Raw genomic sequence first — 16,416 nt, 5'->3', positions numbered from 1 at the left:
TAAAATACTCTAAATTTATTGCTTTATTCAAAGAAAGAAAGAAACTATTAATATTGTATATACAGGTGATAAATGTTATAATGTCTAGATTAGTAAAAGGTGATTTAACACCAATAGAAAAAAAAGCAAAATGGAATTAAATTAATCCATGAAAGGCAAAAGAAAAAAGTAGTATATAAATATATTGAATCACTCTACTTTTGACTTATTTCTAACACTAAAGGAATTACGTAGATATGCTCTGCTAAACAAAATCTAGACTCATCTACCTAATATCTGTTTTAATCCCATTAATATTACCATCACCTACCCAATCATCTATACTAAAATAATATTATCCATATTCAATTCTTTTATTTCTCTCATTCTTAGGATAAAACGGTATGGATTTCTCTACCTTTTACACATCTATTTCATTTTCCCCATTCACATACCAAAAAGGTCTATGAGTTCAGCATGCCATCACTGTATACCTCCATTACTGAGTCATTCTGCTTCCAGAAAATACCTATAATAAGAAGTTATTGGAAGATTGGTCTGGTTGGTATTTAGAAAATAACAACTGTGATGAACTTTTAGATCATTCCCAAGTTTTTCATTATGTAGTGATACTTTGCAAAGCTTTTATAATACTCTATTAGGCCTAGGCTTTTTTTGTTTCATCCACTCAATCTGTATTATTTTATTGCTAGAAAATACAGCGAGGCATGGAGGCACAGGACTATTTGCCAGCAAGTAGAAGTTGAGAATTACGGTCTGAATCTAGTCGAGGCAGAAGCACAAGGATATCTCTGGAACATAAACTAAAATAAAAAAGGTTTCAGGGCATGGTTCAAATTGTAGATAAATTGCCTAGAAAGTGCAAGGTCTTAAATTCAGTCCCCAGTACTGCCAAAACAAAAGCAAAAAGGAAAAAGGCATAAGAAAAGGAAGATAATAGGGAAAGAAAAATGTGAAAGAGGTTGTTGAGTTTTGGAATCTGAACTTACTTGTGCTTTTCTAATACAGGTATTGTAGAATATTGTTTTGAGAGACTGATAACCCAGCAGGAGATAGAATAATTAAATGTGTTCAAGATCCATTTATTTATTATGTTCACTTTGTAGAAAGAAAAAGACCAAAGCAAATGGAGAAGTTCTGATTGTGTGTGTGTTGTGTGTGTGTGTGTGTGTGTGTAATTGATTGTCTCCTGTTATATATATTGTTTTAGGTATTTAATATGCCTTGATAGTTATTTACTGTTTAGATTACAGTTACATTTACAAAATGAACATTATCTACTTCTCATACAATGAGAATTAATTCATTGGGTATATTCTCCCCATGAACTAGACAAATTGATTTTCAGTCATTACAAACTGTCAACATAAAATGATTTCAATATATATGTATTATTTCAAAAGGCTCACTACCACAACTTTCTTCAGGTAGCATACGTTTTAATTGGCAATTAAGGAATACTACTGCATCACGGGACCGGAGGATGACATTTGGGAACAAGTACAGGTAGAATGCAGAAATAACTGCTTGTTTTGTTCATCTGGACCCCAGGAATTACACAAGGTATGTGTCAATTACATGAAAGAACCTGACACCTTTAGTAGTGTTTTAATCTAACCTGCCTCCTTGACATACTTATTCTAAACACCATTGCTTTGCAAATTGCTAAAGATATGAAAATGATGGTTTCCTCCTGGTTTCTTCTTAACTCAGCCCACAATAGCGTTGTCTAGGTTTAACTCACAAGTTTTTGAAAGTTGTATAGAAATATAGATTCTGAACCTTTTAAAATTTCAATGGTAGTGCCTATAGCAGACTATAAAAAGTTAGACAAAGAGTATTTCCAAATTATTGCCAAATTTATTTACTGGTTAAAATTGTCTCTTCTTCTGGTCTAACCCATCAAGTGGGCAGTGGCTACTCTAGCTCTTCGATTCCTAGTCTCCATTAAAATCATGACATTTTAATGGGAACCCAAGTGAAAACTGCTTTGAATCTTGTCTCTGAATCTGCAAATCAGGATGATGGTAGCACATACCTCACATGATTATACTGAAATTAAAATGGGAAAAATATAACATGTATAGCATTTAATTTTTTTATTGTGAAAATACCATACAGAGGGGTTACAATTACAAGGCAAGGTAATGAGTACATTTCTTATCAAGCATTGTTGCTTCCTCCCCTTAACCATCCCTTCCCTTCCCATCTCCCCCCTCCGCACGTCCACTCCCCTCACACCAAAGTTGTAAAGTTCGTTTTCGACATAACGTCTTGTACATCCCATTGTTGCAATGGGTCCACCTGTATCCCTATTTAAACAATTTGTTGTTTTGTTTACTTTCATATACTAAAAAAAAATTCAAAGGTTAGCAACGTCTTTATGTGAGTATATGGATATCAGCACTCTCAAACACCATTGCTAGGGCTGTAAATTGGTTTAAAACTTTCTGAAGGATTTTGGCAGTGTCTTTCCAATCTGCATCTTTTTCAATCCAACATGTCATTTCTTGGAATCTATACAACAGAAAACTTCACATGATTAGGTAAAGACAGATGTACAGCATGTTTATTGCAACAGGTTTTGAAGTTTAAAGTATTAGACCATTGCCAGGTACTGATGGCTCACGCCTGTAATCCAAGCTACTCTGGAGGCTGAGATGTGATGATCTCAGTACAAAGCCAGCTTGGGCAGAAAAGTCTGTGGGACTCTTATCTCCAATAAACCACCAGAAAAACGGGAAGTGGCTCTGTGGTTGAAAGTGGTAGCGCACTACCTTTGAGTGGAAAAGCTCAAGAACAGCTCCCAGGCCCTGAATTCAAGCCTCACCACCAATGCTCCTACACACCCCCACCCGTAGAAAAAGGAGTAAGAATAAGACCATTGAAACATCTACTATTAAGAAAATGATTTAGATATATTTTAAAAATCAAACTATGGGGGGGGGTAGTGGGGAAGATTGGGTGGGAGGGTAGGGGAAGGATGGGAAGGGATGGGAAGGGGAAACAAAGGAGGAGGCTACAATGCTTGATAAGAAATGCACTCATTATCTTGCCCATGTAATTATAACCCCTCTGTACAGTATTTTCACAAGAAAAAAGAATAAATAAATAAAATCAAACTATAGTATTCCATGTTGCCCTTAGAGAGGTATACACACACACACACACATTTGCAATATATATTTGGAAGATAGTTCAGGCTCTTTCAATGAAAGTCCTGAATAGCTAAATTTGTGGAATCAGTCCAGGTACTCAGAGTAGATGAATAAATAACGAAATGAAGTATACCACATAAACACACACACAACATGGGTTATTCTACAATAAAGAAGAACCTAATCATGTCATTTCTAAGGAAATGGATGGAACTGGACATCATAATGTTTAAGTAAGACAGCCTCAGAAGGATCACATGTTGTGCATTTCCTGCCATATGGAGAGTCCAGATTTAAGACCCACCCCTCCCCAAAGAAAAGAATAGGAAAAGAAAGATGATTATTTGGAAAGTAGGAATGGAATACAGATAAAAGATGGTAATAGGGTGGAATATGATCATTGCATGTTATATACATTTATGAAAATGTATGAAAGTCATTTAAATGTAAACAAAGTATTGATGACAATCTGAAAGATGAGGAAAAAAGATTACAAAATGATAGAGAGGATGTTGGTATTTCTGCCTAGAGAGAAAAGAGATAAAGAAGGGAAGGAAGGAAGAGAAAGAGGGAGGGCAGGAGGAAGAGAGGAAGGACAGGAGGATCTTGAGCATGTAACTTTGGAAACCATGTCACAACATGGCCGGGCAACCTTGTGATGTTCTATTGGGAGAAGGTGTCAACATTTACTACCATATGCAATTCTGTGAATTACTATTTTTTTTTAATGAACGTGAACTACTTAAATTTTAAAGATATAAGGAGTGTAGAAAGGGAAACCAGAAAAAGAGTTGAAAAGACTAGTGACTGAATAATAATTCTAGATTAGATTTCCCCTCCTTGAACTATTTTTTTCTTCCTCATCCTCTTTCCACCTCCTCCATCTCTTTCACATAGTTTATTCTGCTGCTTGCTTATGGTTGTTCAGAGCCTAATTATATTCTGACTGTCTTTGAATTCTTTCAAGCAAATGTTTTCAAAGACCAAGGCCATTGATAAGACATTTAAGGCCTCCTGTGGGCCAGATGATATGATTAAGCTGCACATCTTAGACACAGACAGAATTCAGGGAAGCAACAAATGACTAAAAGATTGACACTATTTTTGTTATTGTTAGCTCCTTTTATAGTGCTTATGTTTTAACATTAGAGTAAATGGCAAAACTCCATGCAGTCCATGATGGGACATGCTGAATTTGGTTATTTTCCCCATACAAGATGATTTCTTGTACTACAAATGCTATATGGAATTTCCATCAACATCTCACCTTCTTGTTTGTTCAGCTATAGACTGTAGTGTACATAATAAATTATTGGAAAAGTTTATAGTACTGACTCATTAAAATTTAGACATTTCATACTTATTATTTTAATAAACAAAACAAGTAAGTGTTTACTTCTGTTGGATTCATGTGCTTTTTGTTATCCACTGATCTGGAATTCCAATAAGTGGCACCAAGCATCTCTTCAGCAGCCATACTGTACAGTCTGGATATAAAACAGTGAGTAAGAATCCTCCTCTTTCATATTTCTATCATCCAAAATTTTTTTTGTTTCTTTTTTTGCTTGCAATCATATTCCTATTTTCCTTTAGGGGATGTTACTTTTAGAACTACATTTCTCAATGAATCTATTCTCAAACTTGAATCTAGAAGATAGAGAGGTCCCAAAGTAATATTGGTCAATTGGGACATCATATTCCCCTAGGTAAAGTGATGGTCATTGATGAGGAAAATTATGGCTAGACCCAGAATTTCTAACAGAGAGACAGGAAGACTCTATTCTTTTACACTGGATTATGTCTTGGGGGAATTTAAGTCTGCAAGTGTGCCACTAGGTAAAACTTGAAAATAAAGTCAACCTGAAGAAGTGCATAGAATTGAAATGAAGGGAGATTGTACCCTGGTAATGTGTAAGGTCTTGGACCAAGTTGTACCTGAAGCCAGTAGTGCTTTAGGAGTGCTTGGTTAATGATCTAATAAGTTTGCTTATTTGTTTAATCAAGACTGATAGTTCTATGTGTGATCTGAATTTCCCACTGGAGATTCTGATTAAAATCCATTACATTCTTTAAAATACTAGTCTGTGCCATTACTTTAAGCATTTGGCAAGGGATTAAAACTGTAATCTTTTCAGTTTCTCTACTGGCAAACGCTAAATGAAAATTAATATAAATGTTTACTATTTCTTACATATAGAGAATGTGTCAAATGTTTTCCAGAGGAGATTCAGACATGCCTTTATAATACAGCAAAAGTAACATCATTGGTTCTTCTTGTGAGAATAATCTTGATATAAATGAAAAATTCTGACACATTGTCTACAAATCTTTAGTTATCTGATCTCACAAACAATTGTAAAAATGCAGGAAATGATCAGATTGAGGTTTTGTGAATATTGTTTTCTTCTGACCACAGATAGAATGTTATTTAGTCACCTGGGATGTTTGCTTTTATTTGGCACAAATTCACTGCCTTCATCAAAGTAATCATCATTAGTATCATCAATGAGATTGTATTCATTCAAGGTGTTGAATATTATATCATTGCTTTTTAAAAGGTTATTCCTTGTACTTAAAACAACAGAGCATGTGTTCAGGACAGTATCTGTATCATATTAGCAAACATAGAGTATTATATATAAGCACCATCAAAACATACATCAAATTAATAAGGAAATATTTAACTGTGCTCAACATTTTGTGATTATGATTTATGATTTGATTTTGAGAATTTAAGAGAGAAGAAAATTAAAGAGGGAGGATAATTACAAGATCATGTCCTCTAAGGAGTAATAAGTATGAAAGGTATTTTGAGAAATGGATGGGAGTTAATAAGAACAGAATTTCAATAATCAAGGCATTAAGAGACTGGAAGCCAGTCCAATGTGTGCCAAATATTTGGTAGCACTGGAAGTCACAACTTGTTTAAATGATTGGGCAGTTTGAAAAACCTAATCAAAATATGTGTCCACTTAGGAATCTACAGTGAGTATCTAAATGTCACAGTTGTGGTAAACCTTGCACTTTAGAAAAATCTCTTTTTAAAGCAAATGCAGTCATTACATTCAATGTACAATATGTGAAAATTGACCTATGCAGCTTGAAGGTAGGGATGGGAGAAGGAAAATAATAAAGATATACTATACTCATAACCAGAGTGTGGGATTATAACTTCTTTGTACAACTAAATAAAAATAAATTTTTAAATTACTTTTTGTTTTTTTCCTAATTTAAAATGGAAGAAACTTAAGCTGGAAATATCATTTTTAAGTATTTACCTGATTATATATGTAAATGTGGTACCATTTTTTCAGATTATAAAATCAGAAAATGTTTGTATCTTCAGTTATTCTTCAGTTATAAAGTTATCTTTGAAATGATCTATCTTGATTATCTTCATTAAAAGAGCTGAAGCTCTGTTATAAAGGTTGCCATAAATATTTGTATGAGAATAAATCTTAAAAGAGAGGTGAAGTCAAATCCAACTTTGTGTCCTAGCAGTGAATATTGTTGTATTCATTCTACTCATCTAGGATTTTATTAGTCATTATTTGCCACTTAGGTATTGTAATGAGTTAGATATAAATCTCCCCAACTTAGAGATGAGAAAACGAGACAAGAAGATTTACTTACCTCAAAACACATCAGTAATAATGGATAACAGAATCGGGTATTAAGCATAAGTCTCTAAAGCAGAACTCACTCGCTAATCTTTTTTTCTAATCTTATCCTTCTGCTATCTAATCTCTTGCTGTACTATATTGTACATTTCCACCTTCTTGCTGGAAATACTGTCCATTTCCTGTCCTGCTTGCTTTATATTATCAAAACAACTTCCTCATCCAGAGACATGGCTCAAGTGGTAAAGTGCCAGCTTAGAAAATGCAAAGTTGTTTCAAATCCCAGGACCACCAAGTGGGGAAAGAGGACATGAAACTTTTGCCATAGTCGCACTAACTTCCTGAATATTGGGGTACAGAGTTAAAGATAAATCTTTAAAACAGATAAATCTTTAAAACCATTATATTGGGTCAGACAGTAGACCAAGTGCTTTGCCCAAATCATAGCATTTAGTATTCCTAACAATCATATTAGGTATTATTTTGACCCACTTTTAAAGAAGAAGAAATTGAGCTTAGAAACTCCATGGAACTTCTTCAGACTGACCCAGAAAGTAAAGAAATAGCAAATATATTCCTTGGAGGAATTAGTGAACAAAGGCAGTCATGTTTTATCTCGCTAATGAGCTGTCTCTTCGTGTTAATAGATACCTTTTCAATATGGATATTCAGGAGAATTTCTATGTTACAGTTCTTTCCTGATCCAAAAGAAACATAATTGAACCCGGATATTTGGCAACTACTTACTTAGTTCTTGTGAATTTTTAGGATCTAGGCTATAACAACGAATATAATTTCATGTGAGGTTTCTGAAAACATTGTATAGTTGAATAAGCCAGTTTCATGAAAGTTGGTTCCTATTCACCTCTGTGAAACAATTGCATAACTTTGTAATATCTTTTTAAAGATAAATTTTAAGATACTGCTTCATTTGGATTTGTGAAAGATGGGCATTTTAAAATACAATAGACAAGGTGATTCGATTTTAAAATGCCTCACTGAAAAAGGGAAAAATAAAAAAAACAACACGTGAACTAGAAAGGGAAATTTGGCACACGTGAATTGTTAGGTGGCTAAAAATAGGTGTCTAATTCTGGAAGAATCATTATTAAGTGCTCCATAGTAAGAAGACAGAAATACAACATTCTACTCCCTCGTGTGTCTGATGATTTGCCCCTGCTCATAATGCTAATTTTGATGTTGAAATTAAGTATAATAAACAAGAGAAGTTACTTTTACTCTTCTCATATCCAGAATTAATTCTTCAAACTGTCCTACAAAAAAAGACATGCAGTACCTGGAATGTGCCTGGGCTGGGAAGGTGGCTTAGTGGAAGAGTGCTTGCCTTGCATGCATGAAGCCCTGGGTTTGATTCCTCAGTACCACATAAACAGAAAAGGCCAGAAGTGGAGCTGTGGTTTAAGTGATAGAGTGCTTTGAGCACAGAGAGGCTCAAGGACAGTGCCCAGGCCCTGGGTTCAAGCTCCAAGACCAGCCAAAAAATCCACAGAACAACAAACATGTATATGTGGGCATGCATGCATGTTTATCACCCCTCCCCCACACACATACAGTTTCCAAGAAATAATCCAGTTTAGCTAGACCTTTCTGCGTGAAATAACTAAGGGCATTGTAGCTGAAGCAAATGGTTTTGCAGCCATATATATTCTTTTTAAGATAAAGGCAATTAAAAGTTTTAGAACTTTGCATATGCTGTGTAAAATTTTTAGACCCCCTTCTTCGCAATGGAGAACACTGGAAGAATCCCAAGATTTCCTTTCAAGAAACATCATATTAATATTCTTGAGTATTTGAGATTTAACATTTCATATTCTTTCCTCTGCACCTTTTATTGTTCCTATTTACAGTGCACCTGAAACACATTGTGTAATTGGCAGAGAGCCCAGATTTTCCATTTAGAAACAGTTTGATGATTTCACTTTTTCTTCTTCTTTTTTTTTTTTCAAACAGCAGGTGCTCCACATTGTAAACAATGCCAGTCGCCATAATATTATTAGCTTTTGAATTTTTATTACATTCTTGCCTCCTTCCATATTTTAAACTTCAGTGCAAGGAATTGTTGGCACCAGCTCAGAAAGCTTCTTATTTCATAAGGAAGATAGATTCCAGTGAATAGAGTGCTTCATTGTCATTTATAATTAGAAAGTGTAAGATTTACCTAATCATAAAATCACCCAATATTTTCAGATTTGTTTCTCATTTTCTAGGTAATACATTCACATCTGTCCTATGTAGAATGCTAATTCCCCTTCCAGTTACATCCCTGACATAAATGTTTAACCCTTCCATCACTCGTCATCTAAATACAGCTCTCCTTTGGCTTATCTTTATTGAAAAGTCTGCAGTTAGAAGCTGGGTTTTTTTTTTGTTTGTTTGTTTTTCCTTTAACACATTTGAAATGGCCAGAGCACATCATAATTGATGGATTCAATTGAGCTGTTTTAGTGATACACAATCAATGTGTATCACTGCATGATCGATTGGGTTTTTAGCAGATAGCATGGAATAAGGAGATGGCTGAGGTGATACAATTGGCTATGCTCATTGCCAAATGTAAATTATTACAATCCCTGTAATGGTAACCAAACTCCCGCATGGAAACAGTGTTTTACACCTAGCAAGAACTCCATGTTTACTGGAAAAATAAGCATGAGTAGAAAACAATTTCCATTGTCCTCAGAAGTTAAAACCTTATTTCTTATGTATTTTTCTATGCGAATTTTTTTTTTATAAAAATGTAAAAACTTAAGCTCAAAGTACTCTTGGAAATGCTGAATTAACTGACTCAAAGTGACTTAGGCAGTTCCTGAAGGCATAGCAAAAACTGCTGAGTGAAGAGCAGTGAGGAGCAGAGAGCGATTGCCAACCAGATCTGAATATTTGCATCCGATTCTGAGGTGGATTTCAAGATAACACTTACGATAAACAATATTTAGTATTTCTTCTTTACAGGTTGGGAGGAACTTTCCACTTGCTAAGAAAAAGGGGGAGGAAGGAAATCAAAATTATTTTATTTCTATAGCTATGTTCATTCTTACTGAACTGCATTTAGAGCTACATGTTTTTACAGATCACTTCAATAAGTGAAAGCCCAACAGAGAACAGATGCAATATAAGAACAATAAAGGAAGACAAAAATTAAAAATCCTTTGTTCTCCCTGCAGTACATCCGTAAATCTATTAGCATTATTTTCCTTTCTTCTTTCTTCTTCTTCTTTTTTTTTTTTTTTGCATCCCAAGCCAGATCTCAAGTTCTTTGAAGCAACCCTTAATCAAGCTCCCCAAAGACCTACGACTCCATGCAGCAATTTCTCCCCTGCTCTCAGCACAGATGTTTCGAGCACATTCCATTACACCTACATGCCATTACAGCTAATGGCTTATTCTGATGAAGAAAGCTGCTTTCTGCTCAGTGCAGCAAAGGGGAAAATTTCCTCCTGTACACTCCGATCCCTGCAACAATGAAATGTGGGGGCAGGTGGTACAACAGAACTCTCTAATGTTAATTACATACTGTATTACCCCCAAATTTGGCTGGTCATTAATTATGCTAATTTACCTTCCTGAAAATTAGCACCATCAATGTGAACATTTGAGCAGATTATAGCAAAATGTAGTCTATCATAGTTGCTTGTACACCTGAACCTTCTGAGCTACCAAAAAAAATATTAAAAGATTACACTTAATGGATATAAAACTTAAGGAACAATGGCTAGTGGTTATCTTTGGTCCCTTTTGTAGCCACTGTCCCGATTTTTCAGTTAGATAATATGAAGGGAAATAGCTTCTCTAAATCCTAACTAGATACATCATTTATTCATTTAAATTTTTTTTCTAAATTGTAAAATATAGAAAAGTAAGTATGAAATCCAAAGGATTTATAAATCATACAGGTAAATAAAGCTTTTCTATTTTGGAGTAAATAAAAATTTTAAGTGTCACTCTGAAACAAACAAAAAGTGGGGGGAAAGTGAAAAATAAAACTTTGTTATCAGCATGTGCAGTTTTAATACTATAGAGATTTTTCTCTGTACATTTTCCTTAGAGCCATGATAAAGAAGCCCATTGTCTTCAACAGTTCCTACAGTTATAGGTTGTATTCTTTATTTATTACTCTATAAAAAATTAATATGTATCTCCTTCCAACTAAAGCTCAAATTTTACCCTATTGATTATTGGCTTAATAAAAATGTGTGAATCAGGTTAGGCTGGCTTTCCATATGAATTAAATAAATACAATTTCATTTTGGCCAAGAAAAATTGATAGGATTTGAGAAGTAAATAGAATATCTTCTTTGTGGAGTGAACAGTCTCCGTTTCCTCTTCCAGGCTGCTGTTTCCTTCTATCCATCTCCAAGAAGCCATCATCATATTAACATAGATGACAATCTGGCAAGGAGGTGCTGATCAAAGATAAATTTCACACTCGCACTTCGCATTTTCTAATTACACCATCTGTGTCAGACTCTTTCGTGGCAGTTCTGCCCAATCTGTCAAATGCTGCGTGCCTATGGGAATGCAGAGGAGCTGAGAAGATCGCCTTGTCTCCCTCCACCCTCCCAGCCGATCCATCACCCCCCAATAGGAGCAGGGCAGAGATATAAGTCTAATTGGGGACTGGAATGAAGGTTCCACGTTGCACAGGAGATGAGGTGTTTGGGGGATGCAAGACATGAGATTGCAATTTGAATCATATTACAGGGCCTGCCCTAGCTTGTTTCAGAGCAGGCTGAGAACAAGCCATGCATGCAATATCAGGATGGGAGGGTGAAGACAAAAGAACAGTTTTTTAAAAAAAAGAATCATGAATGGGAAAGTGTCTTCTTTCATTTCGCTCTGTTTCTGTCAGATACATTAAGGATAAATGATTGTGAACAGATACTGATGGCATTTATCCCTTTATTATAATGTTATAAAACATAAGAATAAGGAGTTAAGTAGAATGACCTAAGCGATAAGGGCAGATCTAATCTAATCAAGTCCAAGCAAATAAATCCAACAGTTGTACCTAAGTAACACAAATTAGTTCTTGTGGGATGTGCATGATACAATTGGATATAATAGATTAAAACCAAGAGGCACAGAAGACTGCTAGCTACTTTAATAATTTTCAAGTGTGTGTTAAACTTTCAGATTCACTTTGATCTCTTCATTTTTAAATACAGGATGACAAAGTCCATGAATACCAAAGAAAATGAAATGATTGCTCTTTCAAACTATGGCATAGCTAACTATTTCTGGGTATTGATTTCTTTCTGCTACATGACACTGCCTTTAACTCATGCTGCAACTGATGGCAAAGTAAGTGAATTAAAGCTTAAGGATGGACACTTCTTTGTATTATCTCCAAAATGGTATTGCTACCAACCAAGGAGAGTATGTCATGACCTTTTTTATGATAAGGCTATTTCTGTGGTCCTGGAGACATTTGCCACCACTTTGTGCCCTATTCATTCTCCAGTGAGAATGGTGAAAAGGAAAATAATAGGAGAGAGTTGCAAAATGGGAGTGTAGATCCAGCTCCGCTCAATATTTTTCTGATTCTCTGTTGCTATAAACTATATTCTTTCTATTTCATGTATTGTAGAATATTCATATGAAAACATGTGAAAGATTCTAAAACACTCTGACAACTATAAGGTCATAAGATTTATGCACTGATGTATTTACAACATCTCCAATGGTATTTTTTTGGTAGTCCTGGGGCTTGAACTCAGGGCCTGGGCACGGTCCCTGAGCTGATCTTCTTTTGCTAAAGGCTAGAACTCTACCATTTGAGCCACAGTGCCACTTCTGGCTTTTTCTGTTTATATCATACTGAGGAATCAAACCCAGGGCTTCATGCATGCTAGGCAAGCACTGTACCGCTAAGCTACATTCTCAGCCCCTCAAATGATATTTTGAGTAGCTAGTTGATTATAGTTGACTGTAGAGACCTTGTCCAAAATATACTAGATGAGGTATCTAGTGGCTAGATAATAAACTAGGAACTCTTGTGTTCACATTTTGCTACCTTTTTTCTTTTTCCTGTAATGGAGATTGAAACTAGAGTCTTATACATGTGAGTCAAGAGCTCAATCCATTGACCCTTACTCCTAGCCTTGTTGTTTTAGTTTTGGTTTTACCAACTTTCCTTAGGTTAGCTTGAATTTATAATCCTCTGCCCTCTACCTCTCAAGAAGCCAGGATTATAAACATGAACCACCATGATTGGCCTAAGAAATTACCTACTGAAAGGCCGAGCACTAGTCCTTATTCTTTGTATTCCACTTTGTAAGTGATCATAGATTTATTATTGAACTTTATTAAGTAGTATCAGTAAACTTAACACTTGTAAATGGAGGAGGACACCAAGTCTGACTAAGCCTAACCTGATGACTCTAACATGATTTCATTTGTAGGTACTTACACTTCCCAAAAACATGTTCCTTCAGTATATCTCTGCTTCTGAAAAGTTAGAATTTTGCTGTCAAATAATGTATGCAAATTTTTGTAGTTTTGCTTTGACTCTAGGATTTCCCTTTTTTTTTTCCATTTTTTTCCCCCCAGTCCCATGCCCTGAACTCTAGGGATGGGGACTGTCCCTGAGCTCCATTTGCTCAGGGCAACACTTTACCACTTGAGCCACTTCCAGGTTTTTCTGTGATTGATTGGAGATAAGGATCTCCTGGATTTTTCTTGCCTGGGCTGGCTTTGAACCACAATCCTAAGATCTCAACCTCTTGAGTAGTTTAAGATTACAGGCGTGAGCTACCAGAGCTCAGCTAAGATTTTCCGTTTTAAAGCAATGGACAAGATTATCTTGATGTGGACTCATTGTAAAGAAATAAGTTGACAGATACAACCACAACTTTTGCTTGCAGAGATGGTCTCATCCAGCCACGATAAAATTTCTATCGGAAAGAGATCTTATAGTTTCCAGATTAAGACACAACACTAATATTTTGTCTACCTTCCTATATGTATTTCAAGCTACTATAACTAGGATTCAGGAAAATATTTTCAGTCCCATATAAAGAAATTGGTCCTTTTGATCAAAGAGTATCAAGATGAAGAGAAGATTTAAAATACTATTTAATTTCAGAAATCAATATTGATGGAGTTAAGGATAGACTTGTCTTTCATTTTAAACCTTCTGATTGATCTAGATCTGGGTATCTGTGAGGAATCTTCTTGGTAAATAATGTCATTGAATCTCTTAAACATTCTATTTACTTCGTTTAATTGTGAACGAGTATGACAGCAATAGGAAATGAATTTTTATTCTTTCTTATTGGCATGCAACCGTGCCCAAGGTCTAACACCTGACTCCACTCTTCTCTGTTCCCAATTGTTCCTAGACATGTAGAAATAAAACATTCAACAAATTTTGTATAGTTTTAGAGACTAAGTGATTACTTCAAACATCATGTTCACAATTGTGCATTTGGGGTACACTAACTTCTCTCCATGCTGCTTAAGAAACATTGGTAACAAATATGGCAATCTGAGAGGCCTTTAGATCTTTAGCTGAGTTATTGTATGAGGCTTCACGTTATTGAAATTTTAAGAACAATTTTTCATCCTTATGCATGTTACCTAGATCTGTAACAATTCTAAGATATTCAGAAAACAGTTTTAGGTTCAAAATTATGTGGGTATTTAAAAAGTATATTTGCAGAGCTCACTGTAATATTTCACCAGAAAAAAAGCTTCCAAACATGCAATGACTAACTTATTTTCTAAAACCATAGGTAAAAGTGAAACACTTGTGTGATACTTTGAAGAAGCAAAGGGATAAAGAGACTTGGGTAATCTAATAACAGTTCCATAACCACTCACGGTCTCTTCTCAACCTTGGTTTCTGCCCTGGTGTTCACTTTCACATCATGTTTCCATTAAGCACTAAAAACTAAAAATAAAATAATTATGTCACAACTATGTAATCCAATCCAAGAAATCTTGTATTCTTATTACAGTAATACTTCTATGTATAAATATTTCAAGAATAAAGATTATTTTGGGGTTCTCTGGCTCACTAAAGCTCAACAACTCAAAGTATAATATTTACAAAAAAGAAAAGTAACATTTTGGACCAGTATTCACAGAGCTGTCTTCTAGATAAGGCATTAAGGATGGGAAAACTCCAGCTTCACCTCACTCTCCTGGAAACGAAACGAAGAAAAGCTCCTCTGCCAATTCTGTTTCATCTTGATCACCATCCAATCCCAGCCCAGTAAGCTTTATTTCACACCCCATTTAGAGCATGCTTGGAGGAGCACCCAAAGATTTGGAAGTATGCTCAAAGCTTATCTCGACTCTCCAGACATGAGCAGTGTGAAAAACGGGACTTTTTTTTTTTTTTTTTTTTTTTAAATAACGTTTCCTGTTCTTCCTGCTTCTGGTCAAGCCAAACATTCCACAGAAACTGTTGTTCTCATGGAATGTTGGCACTTCCTCTGTGAGGCCCAGCCAGAGTCTACATTCAGAGGGGGATGGCAAAATTGAAAAGTCTGAAATCAGAATCATACATCGCGCGTGCGCGCGCGCACACACACACACACACACACACACACACACACACACACAAATGTTACGGAAACACAGCTAGTAGGCTAGGACACAGTGTAGGAGCTGAGTTTTCCTAATGACACAGTTGACATCCATCCAACCCCTCCAGAATCATTCTCAACAGGGTTCTTAATGTCAGAATATACAGGATATCCACAGAGATCCAGAGCTAGGGACGTCCCATTCAGTCCAACCAACGGGGAGGAAATTGTTGAAAAATATTCTTTATAAGGAAGGACTTTGCCTTCACAAATAAACATGATCAGTAAAAAGAAAGAATAGTAAGTGCAAACATAATACATCTACCATGTTTTATAAACAGATAGTGGAATAAGAAATAAAACCAGAAAAGATTTTCTGTAATGAAAATGTGTTTCATATCTCACTCACAAGTAGATAGCATATATATATATATATAATTTTAGGCATTGATAAAATATAGTAAATAAAATTACTGCCAGTGTACTGTTCATTGCTCAAAGGACACAAGAGCAGATGAATACAAAATTTTTCCTTTTGTTTTCCAAGATATTCAGCAGATATTTTTCTTGGTCTTCAGTAATTGCCTGGAGAGGGTTTTCAAGTCTTCTTATTTGATAAATAAGGGCTTTTGTTTTCCTTAATATTCAAAGTTCAGATGATTAAAACTGGACTCTCATCATCTCAAGATAATAGCTCCATATTACTCTCAGTAAATAAAACCAATCACCAAAGCACTAAGTTGTACTCTTTCAGAAGCCTACAACTAGCATGATCTCCTAGGACTAAGGGAGCAGGTTATATTGAAGTGTTAGGCAGGAGACATGTTAACTACACCCAGGCACACAAAGTAGCCCTCAAAGGATCTCCTTATTTTCTGTATAGCCTTAGGGAAATTACTTAACCTCTCTCTGTTCCTCAGTTTTCGATTAATCAAATTAGTATAATAATGCTTATCCTATAGATCTGAGTGAAACACGAGTTAGAGAATATATATATGCATACCTTTATAAATGTACACACACATTATATAAAAGCACATGCACTGCTTAATACCTAAGCATGCCATATGATTGAAAGAAGCTGGT

Source organism: Dipodomys spectabilis, unplaced genomic scaffold (genome assembly GCF_019054845.1).
Source record: "Dipodomys spectabilis isolate Male_0828 unplaced genomic scaffold, ASM1905484v1 ptg000783l, whole genome shotgun sequence".
NCBI classification, from domain to species: domain Eukaryota; kingdom Metazoa; phylum Chordata; class Mammalia; order Rodentia; family Heteromyidae; genus Dipodomys; species Dipodomys spectabilis.
The sequence above is the reverse complement of the archived record's forward strand: the minus strand, read 5'-3'. Positions refer to the sequence as shown.